This window comes from Macaca nemestrina, chromosome 3 (genome assembly GCF_043159975.1).
Source record: "Macaca nemestrina isolate mMacNem1 chromosome 3, mMacNem.hap1, whole genome shotgun sequence".
In the NCBI taxonomy this organism is placed as follows: Eukaryota; Metazoa; Chordata; class Mammalia; order Primates; family Cercopithecidae; genus Macaca; species Macaca nemestrina.
Window position 1 is genome coordinate 139144093 of NC_092127.1, and position 22046 is coordinate 139166138.

The 22046-nt window shown below is 41.0% G+C and overlaps 1 protein-coding gene and 1 long non-coding RNA gene across 12 annotated transcripts in view; one reads left to right on the forward strand and one right to left on the reverse strand.

Moving 5' to 3' along the window:
* Window positions 1-16124, reverse strand: part of LOC105477257 (coiled-coil domain containing 158) — a 116689-nt gene extending 100565 nt beyond the window's left edge. For 2 of the 11 annotated variants that reach the window (XR_011621250.1, XM_011733681.3), the window contains exons 1-2: window positions 15224-15418; window positions 6339-6381 (exon numbers count right to left, since the gene is read on the reverse strand). The gene's annotated coding sequence lies outside the window, so the exon portion shown is untranslated. Of the gene's footprint in view, window positions 1-2511; window positions 2638-5035; window positions 5184-6338; window positions 6382-15223; window positions 15423-15993 lie in introns of those variants that run through there. The other 9 variants (XM_011733682.3, XM_011733672.3, XM_011733679.3 and 6 more) reach the window with 7 other exon arrangements.
* On the forward strand, window positions 15548-20560 carry LOC105477258 (uncharacterized). The gene is made up of 4 exons (XR_011621251.1): window positions 15548-15685; window positions 16059-16243; window positions 19054-19192; window positions 20396-20560. It is a non-coding gene; the product is annotated as an uncharacterized lncRNA (long non-coding RNA).
* The last annotated feature ends 1486 nt before the right edge of the window (window positions 20561-22046 follow it).

A 22046-nucleotide genomic window follows, 5' to 3' on the forward strand; every position in this document is an offset into this window, starting at 1 on the left:
TAGAATAAAAAATAAAATAAAGAAGTAAAAAGGGTGAAAGCCGGGCCTGGTGGCTCACACCTGTAATCCCAGCACTTAGGGAGGCAGAAGCAGGAGGATAGCTTGAACCCAGGAGTTCAAGACCTATCTGAGCAACAGAGCAAGACCTCATTCTCCACAAAAAGGAAGAAAAGAAGACAAAAAAAAAAAAAAAAAAAAAAGAGTGAGAGAGGATTGAAATGGAAGACAGGTAAATAAGGTTGAATATAACTGGGTTTCCTAAAGGAAAAACATAGAACAATGAAACAGAACTATTATTTAAAACTATAATCCAAGAAAATTTTCCAGATACAAAGACCTGAATCTACACATTTTCCATACTAGGGAAAGGTGACCAAGAATGATCAACTCTGAGACATACACTATTAAAACGATATTAAGACTTTAAAGATAATGAAAAAATCCTCAGTACCTCCAGGCAAAAAAGATAAAATAATTTACAAAGGCAAGAAGATTAGACTGGCACTAGGTTATTAAAAAGCAACACACACAGTAAGGCAAGAGTGTAGTAGTACTTTCAAGAAAGAAAAAAAGGACAAACCAAGGATATTACAGCCAGCCAAGATGTCCTTCAAAACGTCTGAAGCCACAAAAAAAGCAGTTTTGACTGTACCGGAACACTGTGCCGTGTGCCTCTGCTGAGGATTCTACTAGAGAAGATGAGCCTCATTCACCCAAAAGACCACTGTAAAATGTGGCAACTGGTGAAGATCTTCAAGGTTTCGTGTAGATTCTAAACTTTTAAAAGTAAATTTGGAAAAAAAGGATAAATACAAACATTTAAAAAACAAGACTGCGAAAACTGCAAGGGGACGGATGGTGAATATTTAAATATTCAGTTATAGAGTTGAGAAAAACAAAGGTGAGGTAATGGCACTAAGTAGTGATATAAATATTATGTGCATGACAAAGGAGAATAAATGTAACTAAAAACGGAAGGAAGAGGAAGAAAAGCAGAAAGTAAAAGACCATTGACTGTTATAAATGGAATAGACAGTAGTCGAAGGACACCACTTAAAACTGACAAAAAGGAAAGGTCAAGTAAGAAAAAGGGGTTTTAAAAGTGCACTATAAAAAGCATAAGTACAAAAGTAACCACTAGAGTAAAAATACAAACCTTCTTAAATGACAAAGAATTCTAAAGGGAAACATAAAGAAGAAACACCAAATAAAGAAACTCTAGCAAATATAACACATTCAGTAATTACACCCACAAGATAATATAAGGGTGTGAAAAAAATACCACAGAATTTAGACCAGTCATGTTGATAAATGTCAGAGGACTTAACTTGCCTATTGGAAGACAAGGATTTTCAAATTGGCTTTCAAAAAAAACAACTCTTCTAAGTACAAAAAAGTATGCCTAAAATCGCACAGATTCAAAAAGATTAAAAATAAAAGGATGAACAAAAATTTTCCAGGCAAATGAAAACAATAAGAAAGCACCGGTTAAAATCCTGATACCAGACTAAGCAGTCTTCAAGCCAGAGAGCATTAACTAAAACAAAATGCAGTGCACTTGAAGTTAAAAGCCACATTCCACAATAAAGATATGTACCACATAACACAGCAATCACTTGGATAAAGCATAAATCCACAGAAGATATGCTAAGAACTGCAAACACAGTAATAATGGGAGGCTTTAACGGACAATTAGTATTACGCAGGCCAAGTGGACAAAAAATAAGTAGAGATATAAAAGATTTAGAAGAACTAATCACTAAGGTTGACCTTTAGGCTATATATTAAACACTATACTTTGATAACAGACAATATACTTTCCTCGCCAAGGGCACATGACACATTCACAAAAATCAGTCACATTCTAGGGCACAAATAAAAGGTTGGTAGGCTCCATAAAGTAGAAATGTTACAAACCACACCTTCTGGTCACAATATAATAAAGCTAAAAATTAAAATCAAAATCTCCAAATTAAAAAGGTCTTTCCACTGGGAAATTAAAAGGCCTTCTATTAAACAACTCTTGTGTGACTAGGGAAATACAAGCTGAAATTAAATAATTTCTGAAAAATAATAATGAATATAGTATATATCAATCTGTGACATACATTAAAATAGTAAAAAGATGAAAATTCCCAGTCCTAGACACATATATCAATAAAAATGAAATAACAAAAGTAAATTAAGTCTCTAACACAAAAACATAGAAAAATGGGTGAACTAAAAGAAAGCACAAATAGGAAATAATAAATGCAAAAGCAGAAATTAAGATAGAAAAAAGAAAAACAATTGGTCAAAATCATGAATCAAAATCTTGATTCTTTAAAAAACAAAACAAAATAGATGTGGGTGAGGACCACTAACGTGATGGGAAGAGGAACATCAGGTAACACACTGCTTGTCATTTTTACATTAATTCATGATTGTCAGCATAAAGTGCTTAAAAATTTTTTTAAAAAACCTTGAGCATAAAAGTTTTTATTAAACTGAATTCATTTTTGTTATACTCACATTTTCTTCCTTTTGATTACTGAGATGCCACCTGTCAAAACTACAGTCAACGATAGAACATATCTACCTTAATACGTTTCGTGCTATCATTTTTTAGGAAGTAAGTAGTAGACAGGGAGATATTCCATAAAGAATTATAACAAGTAGAATGTTAGTCAAGATTGCTAGGCAATTTAAATGTTCTAAATAGAAGAGACTGCTACTTGAGGAAAAAAAAACCTTGCCCATTGAAAGAAAAGGATTTTCAAATTGGCTTATAAAAAATGACGCTATGCTGTGTACAAGAAGCATGACTTCTCATTTAAACGAGTTTCACTGTAAATGTTTGTTGTATAATTTTATTGATACACTAAAATGATACATTTTGGGATTCTTCAGGATAACAAATGACACTAAGAAAATTCAAACTGCTGAATAATGTTATCATGAATTAGCGATCAGAAGCATAAAGAAATGAGTAGGACAGGTATAGAACCACAACCAAATACTGGCAAATCATATAGTAATTCACTATCAAAGACTTTAGTATTAAGCAGGAAACAGAATCTAAGACCGAGGCAGAACTGAAACTAGAAGTTAGAGAATAGAGAAAAGAAGAAAGAGGAAGGTTTGGCTTTAGAATATTCTGATGTTGAAACCACACTTGTTTACTTCGAAGTAAGATGATGAATGCTTGTGTTATCATAACTCAGTATGAATGCTTGTGTTATTAATAACAGGCTGTTGGAAAGCAGCAGTCCTTCAAAGGGGAATTTTTTTCTTAGAAAATTAGTAGTTTACAGAAGGCAGCACAGGTTTATTCACTTAAAATAGAGTTTTAAAACAACCATTTATTTGTGAAGAGGATGCTTAGTACCTCTGTTGCCAATGTTGGTAGTTATTTTGTGTGTGTATTCTAGAGTAATGAAAATCAGGATTTAAATAATATTTGTAATTCATTTTCACTATTTTAGACTGACCATATATCCTCAATTTGGTCAAGTCATCAGTGTTTCTATACTTTTGTGACACTATAGGAATTGAAATATTTTTCCTATTTTCAGGCATAAAGCTTATGAAATGATTAAAGATTTCTAGAAAAAGCAAGGTTTTTTGCTTTGGTAAATCATAAAATTGTCTAAAAGCTCTGCACTTGGTTGAACTGGGGATCATAACATGAATTTACATGTGTTTATTTTAAATCTCTGAGTAAAATACAGAGGTGAGACCTTGGCCTCTTCTGATATGCCCAAGGTCTATTTTGAACAGTTCTGCCTAATTTAAAATTACGAACAAGTTCACATTAAAAGGAGCCTTACATTTCTATAAAGTAATATCTAGGCCGGGTGCAGTGGCTCACGCCTGTAATCCCAGCACTTTGGGAGGCCAAGGCGGGCAGATCACAAGGTCAGGAGATCGAGACCATCCTGGCTAACATGGTGAAACCCCACCTCTACTAAAAATACAAAAAATTAGCCTGGCGTGGTGGTGGGCACTTGTAGTCCCAGCTACTTGGGAGGCCGAGGCAGGAGAATGGCGTGAACCCAGGAGGCGGGGCTTGCCGAGAGCGGAGATCGTGCCACTGTACTCCAGCCTGGGCAAGAGAGGGAGACTCTGTCTCAAAAAAAAAATAAAATAAAAAGTTATATCTATGTAACTATTCTACTCTAGTTATTTGATTGGAATGTTGCGGAAAAAAAAAAAAGTCTAAGAAACCACAAACCATAGAGAGGGAAATTTTGGAGGAAAATTGCCTAAAGCCTTAGGCTTTGTTATATAGTTGAGATAAAACATTTAAAAGTATCTCCTGGGTTCTGACTCCTCCTCCTTGGATTCAAAAGACCCTGGTAGGTATGCACTTATACTTTTCCTAGTATGAATAATCCTCACTTTGATTTATTTTCGTATGGCTACTAGTTAAGGCAGACCTCTCATGTGACTATCATAGAATGAATAACTGATTTAGAATCCTTTTTTTTTTTTTTTTTTTTGAGACAGAGTCTTGCTTTGTTGCCAGGCTGGAGTGCAGTGGTGCGAACTCGGCTCACTGCAACCTCCACCTCCTGGGTTCAAGCAATTCTCCCACCTCTGCCTCCTGAGTAGCTGAGATTACAGGCATGTGGCACCATGCCCAACTAGTTTTTGTACTTTTAGTAGAGACAGGGTTTCACCGTGTTGGCCAGGCTGGTCTTCAACTCCTGGCCTCAAGTGATCGCCTGCCTCGGCCTCCCAAAGTGCTGGGATTACAGGCGTGAGCCACCATCTGATTGGGTACAGATGACTTATGATGTATGTTCTATTTAGATTCCTGGATTCTTCAACTGACTCAAGCTCCTAGGATGATGAACCACCCCACCTTCCACAGAAACCTGAGACTGGGGATCTTACAGAACTGGTCTGTATTCTTCTAGAACCAGTCTGCAGGTATGTTTTCCTTGGGAAATTCTGAGGTACCTCAGGACTGATTCAAATAAACATATCTGGGCTGGTACAATCTCAGAAACACAATAAGGAGAACCATTCATGTTGAACAGCATTGTACTACCTGAATTGCTGTTAGCTGCTTATTAACTTCACATACTCTCAGTGTCTGTTTTCTCAATCACACTTTTTCAAGTCTCTGGATGTTGCAATCCTAGCTCTGTGATCTACTAGCTGTGTCACATTGAGAACAATATTTAACCTCTGTATGACTATACGAGGGAGATAAAAAGTATACAGTTTAAAAGGTAAAAGGGTATATACCTTAAAAGAATAAGAGTTAACTGAGATAACTCATGCACAGGCCTTCCTACATAGTAACTGCAGGCCTTCTTATATAGTAACTGCCTCAACACATATAAAGTACCAAACAATTGGATAGCAATAACATGAATAACAATACTATCTGGCAGGGTGCAGTGGCTCATGCCTGTAATCCCAACACTTTGGGAAGCCAAGGTGGGCGGGGATCACTTGAGCCAAGGGTTAGAGACTAGCCTGGTCAACAGAGTGAGACTCTGTCTTTACAAAAAATGAAAAAATTAGCCAGGCATGGTGGTACTTGCCTGTAGTCCCAGCTACGTGGAAGGGTGAGGTGGGAGGATCCCTTGAGCCCAGGAGTTCAAGGCTGTAATGAGCCATGATCACTACTGCACTCCAGCCTGGGTGACAGAGCAAGACCCCATCTCAAAAAAACACCCCAAAATCCCAATACTATCTTTATAACTTAAGCAGTGTATGTAAACTAACTCACTTTCCCATAATAAAGAGCTACATTACGTTTCATATACGCCCACTAACAGAAAAGAAAGTGGGTTTAATCTGCATTGACTAAACACAGGGACTAGTATAATGTAATATGGAATTAAGCTATTTACGATCACATTTCACCCATACGTAATACCATCTAATAGGGAGGTAATATGAAAGAAGCACAGAACTTAGAATCAGGAAACTTAATTCTGTCATCAGTTAACTGTGAGAGCATGGGCAGACCTTTTCATATCTCTGAGTCTCAATTTCCACCCTTACTAAATGAAATTACAGTTGTGTTTTTCAAACCCTTCTTAAGCAGTGGAAGTGTTTCTTTAAATCTTCTGAGCCCCACATACCCTCCTCTCTGCCCCAGAGACACCTCTATGAAACACAGAGGGCTCCACTGAACATAGTCTGAAAACCACAAAGATAAAGCTCTTGCAGCTTTTATATTGAAGGCCTATGATATATTTATATTCTGGCCTAGGCATCCATCAAGTTCAAGGCTTCAGGTTTCCTAAAATAAATCAGATATAGATACAGATAAAATAGTGTATCACTTGTATATGTTCACAATTCTTAAATATAACTAGAAGTAAAACAAAAGTTACCTTAACTTCTGGATATTCTTATTTTCACTTATTCTATTAATACCTGAAAAAACAAAATATTTAAAATCTGCTCATTTATATATATTTCATTAACTGAAATTTATTATTTCAAAAGTTCAATTTACAAATTCATGTTCATCACGGAAGATCCTGACAATATGTAAAACACACATATAACAATGGCAACAACAAGTGTTATTTTTTCCTTTTATGTGAAAGTACATTTTAATAGCCTACAGCAGGCCAGGCATGGTGGCTAATACCTGTAATCCCAACACTTTGGGAGGTTGAGGTAGGAAGATTGCTTGAGGCCGGGAGTTTGAGATCAGCCTGGGCCACATAGTAAGACCTTGCCTCTACAAAAAAAAATTTTTAAAAACAGCCTATAGGCCAGGCGTGGTGTAAGCCTGTTATCCCAGTACTTTGGGAAGCTGTGGTGGGCGCATCACTAGAGGCCAGGAATTCGAGACCAACATGGGGAAATCCCATCTCTACTAAAAATACAAAATTAGCTGGGTGTGGTGGCATATGCTTGTAATCCTAGCTACTTTGGAGGCTGAGGCAGGACGACTGCTTGAACATGGGAGGCAGAGGTTGCAGCCTGGGTGACAGAACGAGACGCCGTCTCAAAGAAAAAAAATAGCCTATAGCACTTATCTAAATCACGTTTTTACAACAAAATGTGTTTAATTATACGCTCTCTATTGGTCCAATTCTAATTTTACTGGTACAGATCTCACTGGCACTATCAAGATAATGTAGCAAGTAAACTTATACGCACATATGACCTAATATCAATATTCTCTGACCTGACCTTTCTCCAGATACAGTCCAAACTGAGTTAAATAGACCAGCTAAATATCTTCTGACATTTTAACTGTTTTTCACTGTTTGGAAATGCTTTTGACCAGGCAACATCACTTGTACTTGGTTAGAGAAGTAATTGGGTAGAGAAACTTCTGTCTGGTGAGTCAAAACAGGTCTGTATATTTTAAGCAGGTATACTGAAATGATAAACAACCAAGATTTTTGGAATATCTTGGTGGAATGTAAGCAGCTTTTTCACATTTAAAAAATGAATGAGCCTGTAATCCCAGCGCTTTGGGAGGCCAAGGAGGGAGAATTGCTTGAGCTCAGGAGTTTGAGACCAGCCTGGACAATATAGTGAGATCGTGCCTCTACAAAAAATTTTACAAATTAGCTGGGTGTGGTGGGCCATACCTATAGTCCCAGCTCCTCAGGAGGCTGAGGTGGGAGTATCACCTCAGCCCAGGAGGTTGAGGCCGCAGTGAGCCATGATCACGCCACTGTACTCCAGCTTGGGCAACAGAGTGAGACCTTGTCTCAAAAAAAAAAAAAGAAAAAGAAGCTGGGCGCGGTGGCTCACGCCTGTAATCTCAGCACTTTGGGAGGCAGAGGCGGGCGGATCACGAGATCAGGAGATTGAGACCATCCTGGCTAACACGGTGAAACCCTGTCTCTACTAAAAATACAAAAAATTAGCCGGGCGTGGTGGTGCGCACCTGTAGTCCCAGCTACTCGGAGGCTGAGGCAGGAGAATGGCGTGAACCCGGGAGGCGGAGCTTGCAGTGAGCCAAGAAGCGCCACTGCACTCCAGCCTGGGCGACAAAGCGAGACACCGTCTCAAAAAAAAAAAAAAAAAAGAAAGAAAGAAAGAAAAAGAAAAAAATGAATATATTCTATGTGCAAAATTCAGACTAATGAACAGAAGTAAAGAGAGGCAGAGTTTAGTTCAAGGTGGAGATGGATTTTCTAAAGACTACAGTACCCTGAATATATACCTGGAGGGCTTCCTTGAGTGGTGTTGAAGGTAAGAATGGGTGAGCACTTGTTGAAACGGCAACTGCCACTGGTATTCTTTCTTGGGTAGAGTGTTGGACTAGAAAACCTCTAAAATCTTCTCCAATTTGGACATTCTATGATTTCCCATGGAAAACATCCAACAAAAAGCTGACCCAAAATATGACTTCACACAGGTGATGTCAGTCAACAGCAAAGCTAGATAGGAACAATTCTACTGCTTCCAGCAAGTCTCATGCTATTTTGTTAAAAATGTTTGGCTCTAGATAAATTATAATAAAGTTTTAACTTTTCTTTTTTCTTTCTTTCTTTCTTTTTTTTTTTTTTTTTTTGAGATAGGGTCTCACTTTGTCATGCAGGCTGCAGTGCAGTGGTGGCTCAAGCGATCCTCCCACCTCAGCCCCCCAGGTGGCTGGGACTACAGCTGCACGCCACCACGCCTGGCTAATTTTTGTATTTTTAGTAGAGACGGGGTTTTGCCATGTTGCCCAGGCTGGTCTTGAACTCCTGAACTCAGGGGATCTGTCTGTTTCAGCCTCCCAAAGTGCTAGGACAGGGATGAGCCACCATTCACAGCTAAGTTTTTTTCCTTTAACATTTCTGCATATATGTTTACAGTAGTATTAAATTCATCTTATCCCAAATCTTCTCTCTTCATCTCCTCACTAAACCTTCTTTCTTGGGTATTTGAAATATCTTCATCAATTCAAATTCCATATCCAATTAATCACCATATTCTGTTAAGTTTAAATATGTATTATCTTTTAACTCAGTAAAGAAGACTTAGGTAGGGTCACAAGTCATAAGGACAAAATCCTTGAATATGCAACTTAGTTCATTTTACTCCCATTGTATTTTTATGCTTTCATCAGTTCTTAACAGGCCTACTACAAAGTATCTCAAAATGATGTTTCTAGTTTTAGTCTCTTAAAATCATTAAAAGTTTCCTATAAAACCAGAACCATCTTGCTGTCTTGCTCAAAGACAAAGGTTTGAACTAAGACTAGCACTCTTAGGCTTGCCCTTTAGATCTGGCCTAACCCACTTACCAGTTCATTCTCTGGCCACTCCCTGACATACACTGTGCCCCAATAGATGTCTTACTTGCTATGCCCTCAGTGGGTCATGCTCTTTTAGGACTCTGTTTTCATTTGTACTGTTCTTTTTGTCCCTCCTTAACCTCCTGGCAAAAACCTCTCCAGTTTGGCTTTTAGGGATATTACTGGTGGCAATGCACATTGATCCAGTTTTAAATTTCAGCATTCTAATAAGAAAAAAAGAAAACTACCCAATGTCTCTGAAAAAATAATGCAGAGGACTGTATTTGAAGGACATGCTCTCCTTACTCTTCCCTTATCAAAAGTGGCAAGCTTCAACTAAAGAATTCATGCATACAAAGCACTTAGCACATGGAGCGGCACACATAGCAAGCCTTTGATAACTATTAATTAGACTGTTGCTGGCATTTAGATAGTTTACAATATGTTATTGCTATGAATATAGTGTTTCTATAAATACTAGAAATAGAGCTGTTTAAAATCAAGACCAATCAAGTTTCTATCCTCATTAACTTACATTCCAATGGGGAAAGAAAGGCACTAAGGGGCAAAAAAATCACAAATATAATTTTGGGGAGTTGTCAAGTACAATAAAGAAAATAACACAGGATAGTGGTATACAGAGAGATGGAGTTGAGACTCCTGATATGGTTTGGCTGTGTCCCCACCCAAATCTCAACTTGAAGAGCATCTCCCAGAATTCCCACGTGCATGGGAGGGACCAAGGAGGAGGTAATTGAATCATGGAGGCCGGTCTTTCCTGTGCTATTCTTGTGATAGTGACTATCACAAGATAGTGACACCCCATCATGAGATCCGATGGGGTTATCGGGGTTTCCACTTTTGCTTCTTCATTTTCTCTTGCTGCTGCCATGTAAGAAGTGCCTTTCGCCTCCTGCTATGATTCTGAGACCTCCCCAGCCATGTGGAACTGTAACTCCAATTAAACCTCTTTTTCTTCTTCCCAGTATATCTTTATCAGCAGCGTAAAAATGGACTAATACAGTAAATTGGTACCAGTAGTGTGGGGTGTTGCTGAAAAGATACCCGAAAATGTGGGCGTGACTTTGGAACCGGGTAACAGGCAGAGATTGGAACAGTTTTGAGGGCTCAGAAGAAGACAGGAAAATGTGAACTTCCTAGAGACTTGTCGAATGGCTTTGCCCAAGATGCCAATAACAATATGGACAATAAGGTCCAGGCTGAGGTGGTTTCAGATTGAGATGAGGAACTTGTTGGGAACTAGAGCAAAGGTCACTCTTGCTATTCTTTAGCAAAGAGGCTGGTAGCATTTTGCCCCTTCTCTAAAGATCTGTGGAACTCTAATCTTGAGAGAGATGATTTAGGGTATCTGGCAGGATAAATTTCTAAGCAGCAAACCATTCGAGAGATGACCTGGGTACTGTTAAAAGCCATTCAGTTTTATAAGGGAAGCAGAGCATAAAAGTTTGGAAAATTTGCAGCCTGACTATGTGATAGAAAGGAAAAATCCATTTTCTGGGGAGAAATTCAAGCCGGCTGCAGAAATTTACATAAGTAGCAAGGAGTGTAATGTTAATCCCCAAGACCATGGGGAAATGTCTCCGGGCCATGTCGGAGACCTTCATGGCAGCCCATCCCAACACAGGCCCAGAGGCCCAGGAGAAAAAAGTGGTTTCGTGGGCTGAGCCCAGGGTCCCTGTGCTGGGTGCAGCCTAGGGACTTGGCGCCCTGTGTCCCAGCTGCTCCAATCATGGCTGAAAGGGGTCAATGTGCACCTCGGGCTGTGGCTTCAGAGAGTGGAAGCCCCAAGCCTTGGCAGCTTCCATGTGGTATTAAGCCTGCAGGTGCATAGGCCTCAAGAATTGAGGTTTGGGAACCTCTGCTGTATTTCAGAAGATGTATGGAAATGCCTGGATGCCCAGGCAAAAGTTTGCTGTAGGGGTGGGGCCCTTATGGAGAACCTCAGCTAGGGCAGTGCTGAAGGGAAATGTGGGGTCAGAACCCCCACACAGAGTCCCTACTGGGGCACTGCCTAGTGGAGTTGTAAGAAGAGGGCCATCATCCTCCAGACCCCAGAATGGTAGATCCACCAACACCTTGCACCATGCATCTGAAAAGCTGCAGACACTCAACACCAGCCCATGAAAGCATCTGGGAGGAAGGCTGTACCCTGCAAAGTCACAGGGGTTGGAGCTGTCCAAGACCATGGGAACCCACCTCTTGCATCAGGTTGACCTTGATGTGAGACCTGGAGTCAAAGGAGATCATTTTGAAGCTTTAAAATTTGACTACCCTGCTGGATTTCGGATTTGCATGGGCCCTGTAACTCCTTTGTTTTGGCCAATTTCTCCCATTTGGAATGGCTGTATTTACCCAACACAGCCCTCATTATATTGAGGAAGTAACTAGCTTGTTTTTTATTTTGCAGGCTCGTAGGCAGAAGGGACTTGGCTCATCTCAGATGAGACTTTGGACTGCTGACTTGGGTTAATGCTGAAATAAGTTAAGACTTTGGGGGACTGCTGGTAAGGCATGACTGGTTTTGAAATATGAGGATATGAGATTTGGAGGGGCCGGGGTGGAACGATATGGTTTGCCTGTGTCCCCACCCAAATCTCAACTTGAATTGTATCTCTCAGAATTCCCACGTGTTGTCGGAGGGACCCAGGGGGAGGTAATTTTCTCTTGCTGCTGCCATGTAAGAAGTGCCTTTCACCTCCCACTATAATTCTGAGGCCTCCACAGCCATGTGGAACTGTAAGTCCAATTAAACCTCTTTTTCTTCCCACTCTCAGGTATGTCTTAGCAGCGTGAAAACAGACTAACACAGCCCCTCTAGTTAGGGTAGGTGAGGGAAGGCCTTTCTAAGGAGGTGGCATTGAATTGAATGACAGAAAGGAGTCAGCCTCACAGGGGCCAGGGTAACTTCTTAAAAGGAAATGCCATCACAAAGGCCCAAAGATGAGAAGAGCTCAGTGTTCACTGACTCCCAATGAAGAAGGCTAATGAGGTTGCAGGGTAGCTAAGTGGGGATGAGAGGGCTTCTAATGGAGGCCAACTGTGTGTAATGCCAAAAGGAACACTGTGCTTATCACTTCCTTTCCTACACTGTCCTGAGAAGATGTTAGTGAGGTTGGTGGAGGTAGAGCTCACGGATCCTTGAAAAGGCCACATACTGAAGACTTTGGGGCTTATTCTAAATGCAACGCAAAGCGCTGGAGGATTTTAATCAAGGGCATATGATCCTCCAGTATACACTAGGAGAAGCTGGGGCCAGTAGTCATAAATCCATTGGAGCAGTCCAATAAAGGGACTAAAACCCAACTCTGAAGTAGGTCAGACATTAAAAGTAGATAGTGCTGGGGTTGAGAATGGGGATTGACTACAGATGGGTACAAGGGATCATTTTTGGATGATGGAAATGTTCTAAAACTGAACTGTGTGGTGATTGTACAATTCAGTAAGTTTATTAAAAATCACTGGACTGTCCACTTCAAACAGATGAATTTTATGGTATGTAAATTATACCTTATAAAGCAGTTTGAAAAGCAAGCAGATGTGGGGAGTGTGTTAGTTTGTTTTCACACTGCTGACAAAGACATTCCCAAGACTGGGTAATTTATAAAGAAAAAAGAGATTTAATGGACTCAGTTTCACATGACTGGGGAGGTGTCACGATCACAGAGGAAAAGCAAGGGAAGTCTTATGTGGCGGCAGGCAAGAGAGAGTTTGTGCAGGGGAACTCCCCTTTATAAAACCATCAGATCTTGTGGGGCTTATTCACTATCACGAGAACAGCACAGGAAAGACCTGCCCCCATGATTCAATTACCTTTCACTGGGTCCCTCCCACAGGGAATTGTGGGAGCTACAATTCAAGATGAGATGTGGGTGGGGATACAGCCAAACCATATCAAGGAAAGTGGGGAATGTAAATTAGCTGTCTGGGTCCCCGAAGTGAATCACTAAACTTGAACACTGAATTTTCCTGTATCCTGAAAACTCCAAAGTGTCTTTATTCCAGATGACTAGTGGTTGCTTTTAGCCATATTTTAACACATGGAAGCACTTCTGCATTCCCTCTTTTCCCCAGGCCTGGACCTCAATCCCCAGGTGTCTGCAACTTTTACTTAATATACATATGATGGATAACCAATAATGATTCAGCTAAGGTAAGGACAAAGCCTTTGCCACTTTTTACCTTTATTCTGTTTAGCCAGAGCAAATAGTGATATTTTAATAGGAATACTCTTAAAAAATTGCTTTAAATGCCAGACTACCTCCTTCCTATGCACCACTTAAATTTCTTTTCTTATCAGATTCCCTATTCAAATCCTTTCGTTAGGATTTACAGGATTCAGATAAATATACAGTGATCTCCACTATTGTACCCCACTACTGCCCCAGCTGAAGACCTGTAAACTATTCATCAGTACAGTATGCTATGTGATTTATGAGCACGCTTATATGTATTAGTTCCCTACAGTTTCCATAACAAATCATCACAAACTCGGTAGCTTAAAACAGCAGCAACTTATTCTTTCATAATTGTGGAGGCCAGGAGTCCAAAATCAGTCTCATGGGGAAGAAAGCATAGCGTTGGCAGGGCTCCCTCCACCTTTGGAGGCTCTGCAAGAGAATCAGTTCCTTGTCTCTTCTAGCTCTATTGGCTGCCGGGCATTTGGTGACTTGTGGCCACATCACTCCAGTATCTGCCTTTGTGGTCATATTGCCTTCTCTTCAGCCTGTATCAAGTCTGCTTCTCTCTCTCTCTCAGGACCTTTGCGTTTGCATTTAGGATCCACCTAGATAATTCACGGTAATCTCTCCATTTCAAGGTACTTAATCACATATGCAAAGGCACTTTTCCCTTATAAGGTAACATATACAGGTTTCAGGGATTAGGACCTGATATATTTGAGTGGCCACTGCTCAGCCTACCATATAATTTGGGGCCACCTAGCTGGGAGACGGGTGGATCACAAGAGGCCCTGTTTAATAAACGGTGGAGGTCTAAAGTGGCTCACTCATTACATTCTACATAACACTGAGTACTCATTGTAAATGCACAACAACAATAAGAGCTTTGCATACATACAAATAAATTGCTGTCTTCAATTTGTTTTGGGAGTATAATATCACCTCTATGGCATGGAAACCATTTCACCCACAACACAAGATAACCATACCAAGATTAAAAACAATGAGCGCAGTACGGAGATAGGAGGACCACATCTCTCTCACTACTCCTCCACCCCTACCTGATGAGTTTCCGCAGAGAAACAGTACTACCCAGCATGTCTCTGGGATATGTGGAAGCCCTGGTCCTTCCCCCCGCCAAACCCCCGCCCTGACCTTAATCGGCAGCTGAGAGAAGCAGCAAGAACTGGTTGCCAGTCAAAAAACCTGGGCAACAGCCTACCTCACTTCTACTTTCCCCTGACCTTGGAGTTCAGCATGAGGCACAAACAAAACCTGGAGCAGCCTGAGTGGGGCCTGGAGCAGACTGCTGTGGAAAAGGATGGAGACTTTCCAGAATTCATTGTGCCGCTGATTGATGCTGATAATGGGGGAAAGCTCTGACCCCCACATGTGGTTTACAGACAAGGCTCAAGCTCTAAGGGACCTCGCGCCGGCGTTTAACACCATTCCGTCTCGGATGCGAGGCTGTCCTCTTTTACCGCCAAGTCTTCCCCATGTCCTCCCCCTGTTCGCGGCGGCGCGGCAGATACAGTTGGCAGTCATGTTGGGACAGGTTACTCGGTGATTCTCTTCCCCACAAATCAAATTATTTTGTTCTTCAAGGTCCAGGTTTCAGCGCCACCGTCCCCAGGGGTCTTGCGATCCCCGAAAACAACAGCAGTTCATTCCAGTAAAGAAACAATTTATTGGGCATCTACCATGTGCAGAACAAACACGAGGCACTGGAAGATTCCAGAAAATGAACACGAGTCGCTCCGGGTCCTCAGAAGAACCCCACTCCCACCCCACCATCCTCGTCTCACGGGCCGCGCCCCGCCTGTACCTGCAACCAACACCTAATCCTAAGACACCGGCCGCATCTCCGCGGGGCGCCGGCGGGCGCAGCGGCCCCACCAGCGTCGACCTGGCGGCTGGGACAGGGCGGCTCCCCACTCTCCGCCCCTAAGGCCTGCGGAGGCGGCGGGGGCGGCTCCTCCTCCTCCTCAGCGGCGGCGCCGGAAGCTGCCCGCGCCCCTCCCCCGCGCCCGTCTCTCCTCGCGGCTGCCGCGCTCGGGACGCTGCCAGGTCTGCACGAGCCGCATGGGCGACGGTTAGGACGCTCTGCGAGGCTTCGTAGTCGGGGGAGGGTAGGAGGGGGGTGCTTGGGGGGTTCTTGGTCGCTACCAGGCGGGGACCCCCTCCCGCGCCTGCGACTCCGCCCGCCGGACGCCGTCTCCGGGGCAACCGAGCGCCAAAGTCCCCACTACCACCCGGACGCCCTAAGGAGCGGGGGTGGACCCAGCCGGTAGACAAATCCTGGAGCCCTGCCCCAGAAACTACCCTGGGTTCGGGCCTGCACCCGGCGCCTTCTGCCGCTTCTCCCACAGCCTCCTAACTGGTCTCCGGCCATACTCCTGCCCCCACCCCAGCGCCTCGGACCACTGTCGTAGCTGCCCCCACCGTGGTCTTCCCAGATAACTCACTGACCCGCACCAGTCCGAGCTCTTACCTGCCTAAGAGTCAAGCCCAATCTGGTGTTGCCCACCGGGCCTCCTCCTCTGACACCCCCACCTCACCCCACCTCAAACCCACCTCACCCCACCTCAAACCCACCTCCCATTGCCACTCCTCACATTCCAGTTTGAACATTTCAAGTTAACAGAATTCACATTTTGCAGCTCTGTTTTCTCAGTCCCCGAATGTTTTTCAAGTTCAAACGTGTTCTCGGCATAGCTGACCCTTCTGCCTCTGGAGACTTGTTCCCTCCGCTGTGCTACAGTTACCCTCTGTCGTTATCTCTAATATAAAATTTATCAGATTTTTGCTGCCCAAATTATCGATCAAATGGAACGCGTCCAGAAAGGCCAGTGTCTGATAGATGCAGCCTGCGGCATTTAATTCTACTAGCAATCACATTGTGCAGACACCTACAGCAAATAACTTTTTATGTATAAGTTAATTAGAAATATTAGTCTTACATTAAATAATGTAGCTATAAATTTTAATAAAAATAGATTAAATGACAAAAATTGTTTATCATATCTTTGTAATTTAAGTTAATCCATATATTGGCTCAGAGAGATATAGGATTACCTACAGAATCGAGCATTTTAACAGGAAATAATAAGTATTACATGGAAAGGTAAATAATTTAGGTTTTGTGGTTACACGAAAAGCAATTTCTAATTTTTTCTTTTTTATATCAAAACATGAGTGTTCAATGACAGAAAAATATTTTCCATACCTAATACATGGTTTCCATTGATGTCTCATTTTGTGCTTGTACCCTGGACGCACACAAAAAGGTTTTTTTTCTTTTCAACGTCTTTAATTGAAAGGTGTGTTAATTAGTGTGGCATGAAATTATCTACAACCACATATGTGTACGAAAAGTTGTGTGCCGCTGATTTTACTATAAAATCATCACATTTTGAAGTGTCCTGCAGTTTTACAACATTTTTTAAATATTGTATTAAAAACAGCTTCTTAGCTTTTTAAATAAAGAATTAAAAGATCAAGAAAGGAATCCAAAGTCCTTTTCCATTCATTCATTCATTCCACCCATGTTTATAGGGCACCTACAACACGCTATGTGTAGGTTGCAAAAATAAAGCAGGGAACAAATACAGTCCCTACCCTAGTAGTGCTTACATTCTTGTAGAGGAAGATGAGCAATGCACGAATAGATAAGTTCAAATATGCCAGATGGGGATAAGTTGTGGAGACAGAGGTAGGGAGTGTGGAGTTGCCGTTTCATAGTGTGGTCTTGAGAAGACCTCATTGATAAAGTGACATTCAAAAGTGACTTGTAGGGCTGGGGGAAGGGATCTGTGTGGATATTGTGGGACAGAGCTTTTCAGGCATTTGGTTGGTTGGTTTGAAAAATCAACCCAGAGGCCAGTGAGGACTGAGCCGAGTGGATGAACAAGCAGAGGTTGGGGCATTGTGGTCATTTAGGGCCCAAGTCACCAAGAGCTCTTTTAGTAAGGGTCCTCACCTAGGTCCAAGGTTGTTGTGTCTCCCCTCACTGGTTCCTATTGTGCACTAGACCCTGTGCTGGACACTGGGGAGATACAAAGAAGCTCCAGTTTCTGCCCTCAAGGAACCAGTGTCCCTCCTAATGTCAATCCAAATGGTGGCTGGGTTTTGTGAGGATGCAGTTAAGACTCTGTCAATTTACGGAAGGCTCAGGAACCTAGAACCCAGGCCTGATCTGAGCTTTGGCACTAGCTTGGGCAAGCCGTTTGAACTTCCAAAGTGTTAGTATTTTCATCTGCAAAATGTGAGATGTAGAAATATCAGAAGGGGCTTTTCTAACAGAAAAAAAAAAAACACACAAAACCCTATGACTCTATAAAATCAAAGTGTAGAACTATCTTAGTACAAAAATTTCTGTTAAAATTGTGTCAGAAAAGTACTTCAGACATCATATACGTGATGCATATATAGGGTCACTTAAAATTTAATTCACAATTTGCTAAGTTCAAAAATAGTCTTGCTTCATCCGACATAACCAGTTTTGTAAACAGGTGGTACTTAGGAAAAAAACACATATTTTAATTTAGCAGATGGTATAGATTATGTGAAATTACTTTAACCATTGTGTTTCCTTTATGATTTAGACCTTGAAACTTTTCTTTGGCCAAAGATCTTCAAAACTAAATACAGTGTTAAAGCAGAATTACATAGCAGCCTGGATTAGGGGAATAGATATTTTCCTTTCCTGACTATGGTTTAAAACTTTCTGTTGTACATTGTATTGGGCATCTGCTTTTTCCCAGTGCCCAGTACAGAGTTGGACATATAGAAGTCATCAATATATATTGTGGAGGGGATAAGTGGCAAGTCATCTCTAATACACTTTGCAAGTACATGGAGCATAAAATATTAAAAGACCATGTAGTTAATGTTCTGACTTTCTTCTCTCTACCAGCAACACAAGGAGAGAAATATATCTAATTAGAAAGCTTGAGTTCAAACAACAAATATTTATTGAGCACCAACTGTGTATCAGGAACATCAGTGAACAAAATGGACCAAAACCCTGCCCTCATGTTACTTACATTTCAGTGGTGGGGGACAGATCATAAATAATCACCGCGACAGAATTAATGTACTAGAAGGTGGTAAATGCCATGGGGACAAAGGAAGCAGGGAAGGAGAAGAGGAAGTGTGGGATGGATTGTGACTGAGTCCAAACTTCTTGTTCTTGCCACATGACATCAATCAGTCAAGAGACAAGGAGGTGGAGGAAGGAAAGCGACTTTATTTTGGGGAGCCAGGAAACAAAGAAGATGCAGACCAATGTCCTAAAGAACCATCTTAGAATTATGCGAGCTTTGCCTTGTCTTTTATGTTTAAGTGACAGGGAACCGCAGACATCTGGGCACCAACAAGGGTCCAGGGGAAGTTTGTGAAACTTCTTTGTCCTTAGGTAACATTCTCTCATGTAACAATAACCAAACCTCCTTGTTTCTGTAAATCTAACAAAACATAGCTGTTTATATACTACTTCTTTAATCCTAGGGTTAGTTTCTAAGACTACATGATTGCAGTTTTTGCATTGTATCTTAGTGTTCTAAAATTATCCTAGCCCATTTGCAGGAATGGGTATCCCCTTAAATAAAAAATGGAGTTAGTCATGTTAGTTCTTTTGCTGTTTCACTGTTGCAGTATGGAAACAGAGCAGAGAGGAGTCCCTCTAGGTGTGAGCAGAACCTTGAAGGAGGCAGGGAGCAGCCACGTGACTCTCTGAGGAACAGCATTTCCAGGAGGAATTGTGATTGTATTTCTGGGAACGTATCTTGGCAGCGTGAGTAATTTCTAATATGGGACTACTTTTGAATTAGTTTTAAAAGAAGACTTTTCATATGCCATCTTAATTTAAGGAGTAGAAATGTTTTTGTTCTTTGGAGCGGATTGCAGTTTTAAAACTCAACTTTTTTGAGTTATACTTCACTTCCAATACAGTTTTTTTTGTGGGGGGAGACTGAGTCTTGCTCTGTCGCCCAGGCTGGAGAGCTGTGACTGCAAGCTCCGCCTCCCGGGTTCATGCCATTCTCCTGCCTCAGTCTCCTGAGTAGCTGGGACTACAGGCGTCCGCCACCATGCCCAGCTAATTTATTTTCTTTTTTCTGTTTACTTTTATTAGAGACGGCGTTTCACTGTGTTAGCCAGGTTGGTCTCAATCTCCTTACCTTGTGATCCGCCTGCCTCAGCCTCCCAAAGTGCTGGGATTACAGGCATGAGCCACTGCGTCCAGCCAATTCATTCATTTTAAGTGTACTTCTTGTGTGTGGAAATCATAAAAATCAAATTTTTTTCTTGTCGATATGATGACAAAATATTTAATAGAATGCTAAAGACAATCTTGGCCGGGCCTAGTGGCTCACACCTATAATCCCAACACTTTGGGAGGCTGAAGCAGGAGGATTGCTTGAAACTAGGAGTTTGAGACCAGCTCGGGCAACATAGAGAGACTCTGTCTCTATTTTCTTTAAAAAATAAAAATTTAAAAGAAGAATAACAGGCTGGGCGCGGTGGCTCTTGCCTATAATCCCAGCCAGCACTTTGGGAGGCTATGGCAGGTGGATCACTTGAGGTCAGGAGTTTGAAACCAGCCTGGCCAACATGGTGAAACCCCATCTCTACCAAAAATACAAAAAATTAGCTGGGCGAGGTGGTGTGTGCCTGTAATCCCAGCTACTCAGGCAGGAGAATTGCTTGAACCCGGTAGGTAGAGGTTACAGTGAGCCGAAATTGCGCCACTGCACTCCAGCTTGGATGACAGAGTGAGACTCTGTCTCAAAATAAATAAATAAGTAAATAAATAAATAACAATCTTCAGTAAAATCATTTATATTGTTATCACAATGGTATAGTTTACAATCCTAGACAAAACCAACGAATGCCTTTTAGATATGGGTTTAGAAAATGGAAGTAGTACAAGATTAACCATTTATTTTCTATGAAGGGAAAATATTCAAATTGACAGCGTATAAATTTTGATTCACAGATTGTTTTGGAATGCTTAAATAAAGGTAACATTAGTAGAGGTATAAACATGATGGAAACCTTCAACAGCAAAGAAAATACATGTTTTAAAACAAGAAAATCAATGAGTAAACAACCAAAAAATAAACAGATGAATAAAGCAAGAAAACATATGTAAGTTCTTTTCTTTGTGTTGTATTAGTGTGTAATTATTTTTACTGTCCTGTCTATAATTTATTGGGCTTTTTGAATCTGTGGTTTGTTTCTTTCAAAGGTCTGAAAAATCCTCAATTTTATGTGTATATAAATTGAGAGAGAGAGAGAGACAGAGGTGGGGGTATTTATTACAGAGTAGGGAGAGAGAGAAAAAGACAGAGAGGGACAGAGACAGAGAGATGGGGGAGGGGGATTTGTTACAGGAATTGGCTCACACAATTTTGGAGGCTAAATGCCATAACATGCCCTCTACAAGCTGATGACCCAGGAAAGCTGGTGTTGTAATTTAGTCTAAATTTAAAGGCCTGAGAGCTAGGGGAGACACTGTCCCAGGGCAGGAGAAGATGATATCCCAGCCTGGGAGAGAGTTTAAGTGTGCTTTTAAGTGATGAGTTTTGAGAAATGTATGTACCCAGTAACGAACACTCCAATCAAGATTTCTGTCTCCCCGGAAAGTTCCTTGTGTTCCTTGGAATCATTCTCTCCCCCAACACTGATATGGGTTTTTAAAAGTACAAGTCTTTTTTTTTTTTTTTTTTTTTAATTGACAAACTCTTTTACAGACTGATGAAAAAAGGGGATAGAAGTAGCAGATGGAAGTCAGATAGCTAATAAAGGGAGATTGCCTATTCTCCTCTAGGTCTTGTTCCTGCCATTGAGATCATTGTCATTAGCATCTTTGAAGCCAACTTATCCTTTATCATAACTGTCTTTTGTTTAAGATCTCAATGCCGTTGCTTTTGCTGAGTTATATTCTTATTAAGATCTTTTACTTCTATTTAGGAAGAAATAGTGTGAGTTTATGGATATATTTCTAACAGTTTCAAAATAATAACCTACTACAATGACTTATATAACAGTTATGACTTCTGTCAGGGATCTAATATCAAGTATGTGCCATCAGATATTATTATTATCTGGATCTTTATGCATCTGGCAGTTTTGTGACTTTTCACTACAACCATGCTTACCATGATTAAGTGATGAATAATGATCTAATTAATCATAGTGTCATGTTTTACATTTCTTTACCTTTTACAGGCGCTTTTTAAACTTACTGTGGTAAAATATACATAGCATAAAATTTATCTTTTTAACTATTTTCAATTGTATAATTCCGTGGCATTCACATAGGCATATTGTTATGCCACCATTACCACCATCCATCTCCAGAACTTTTTCATTTTTCTGGACTGAAACTCTGTACCCATTAAATACTAACTCCTTATTCCCTCGTCCCTCATCCCCGGAAAGCACCATACTACTTTCGCTTTCTGTCAGTTTGACTACTCTAGGTATCTCATATAAATGGAATCATACAATATTTGTCCTTTTGTGTCTGGTTTAACATAGTGTGTTCAGGGTTCATCTATGTAGTAGCATATATCAGAATTTCATTCATTTTTTAAAATAAAAAAGTATTACAAATCCTTGTGTCAAGGGCTGACTTTCAATAG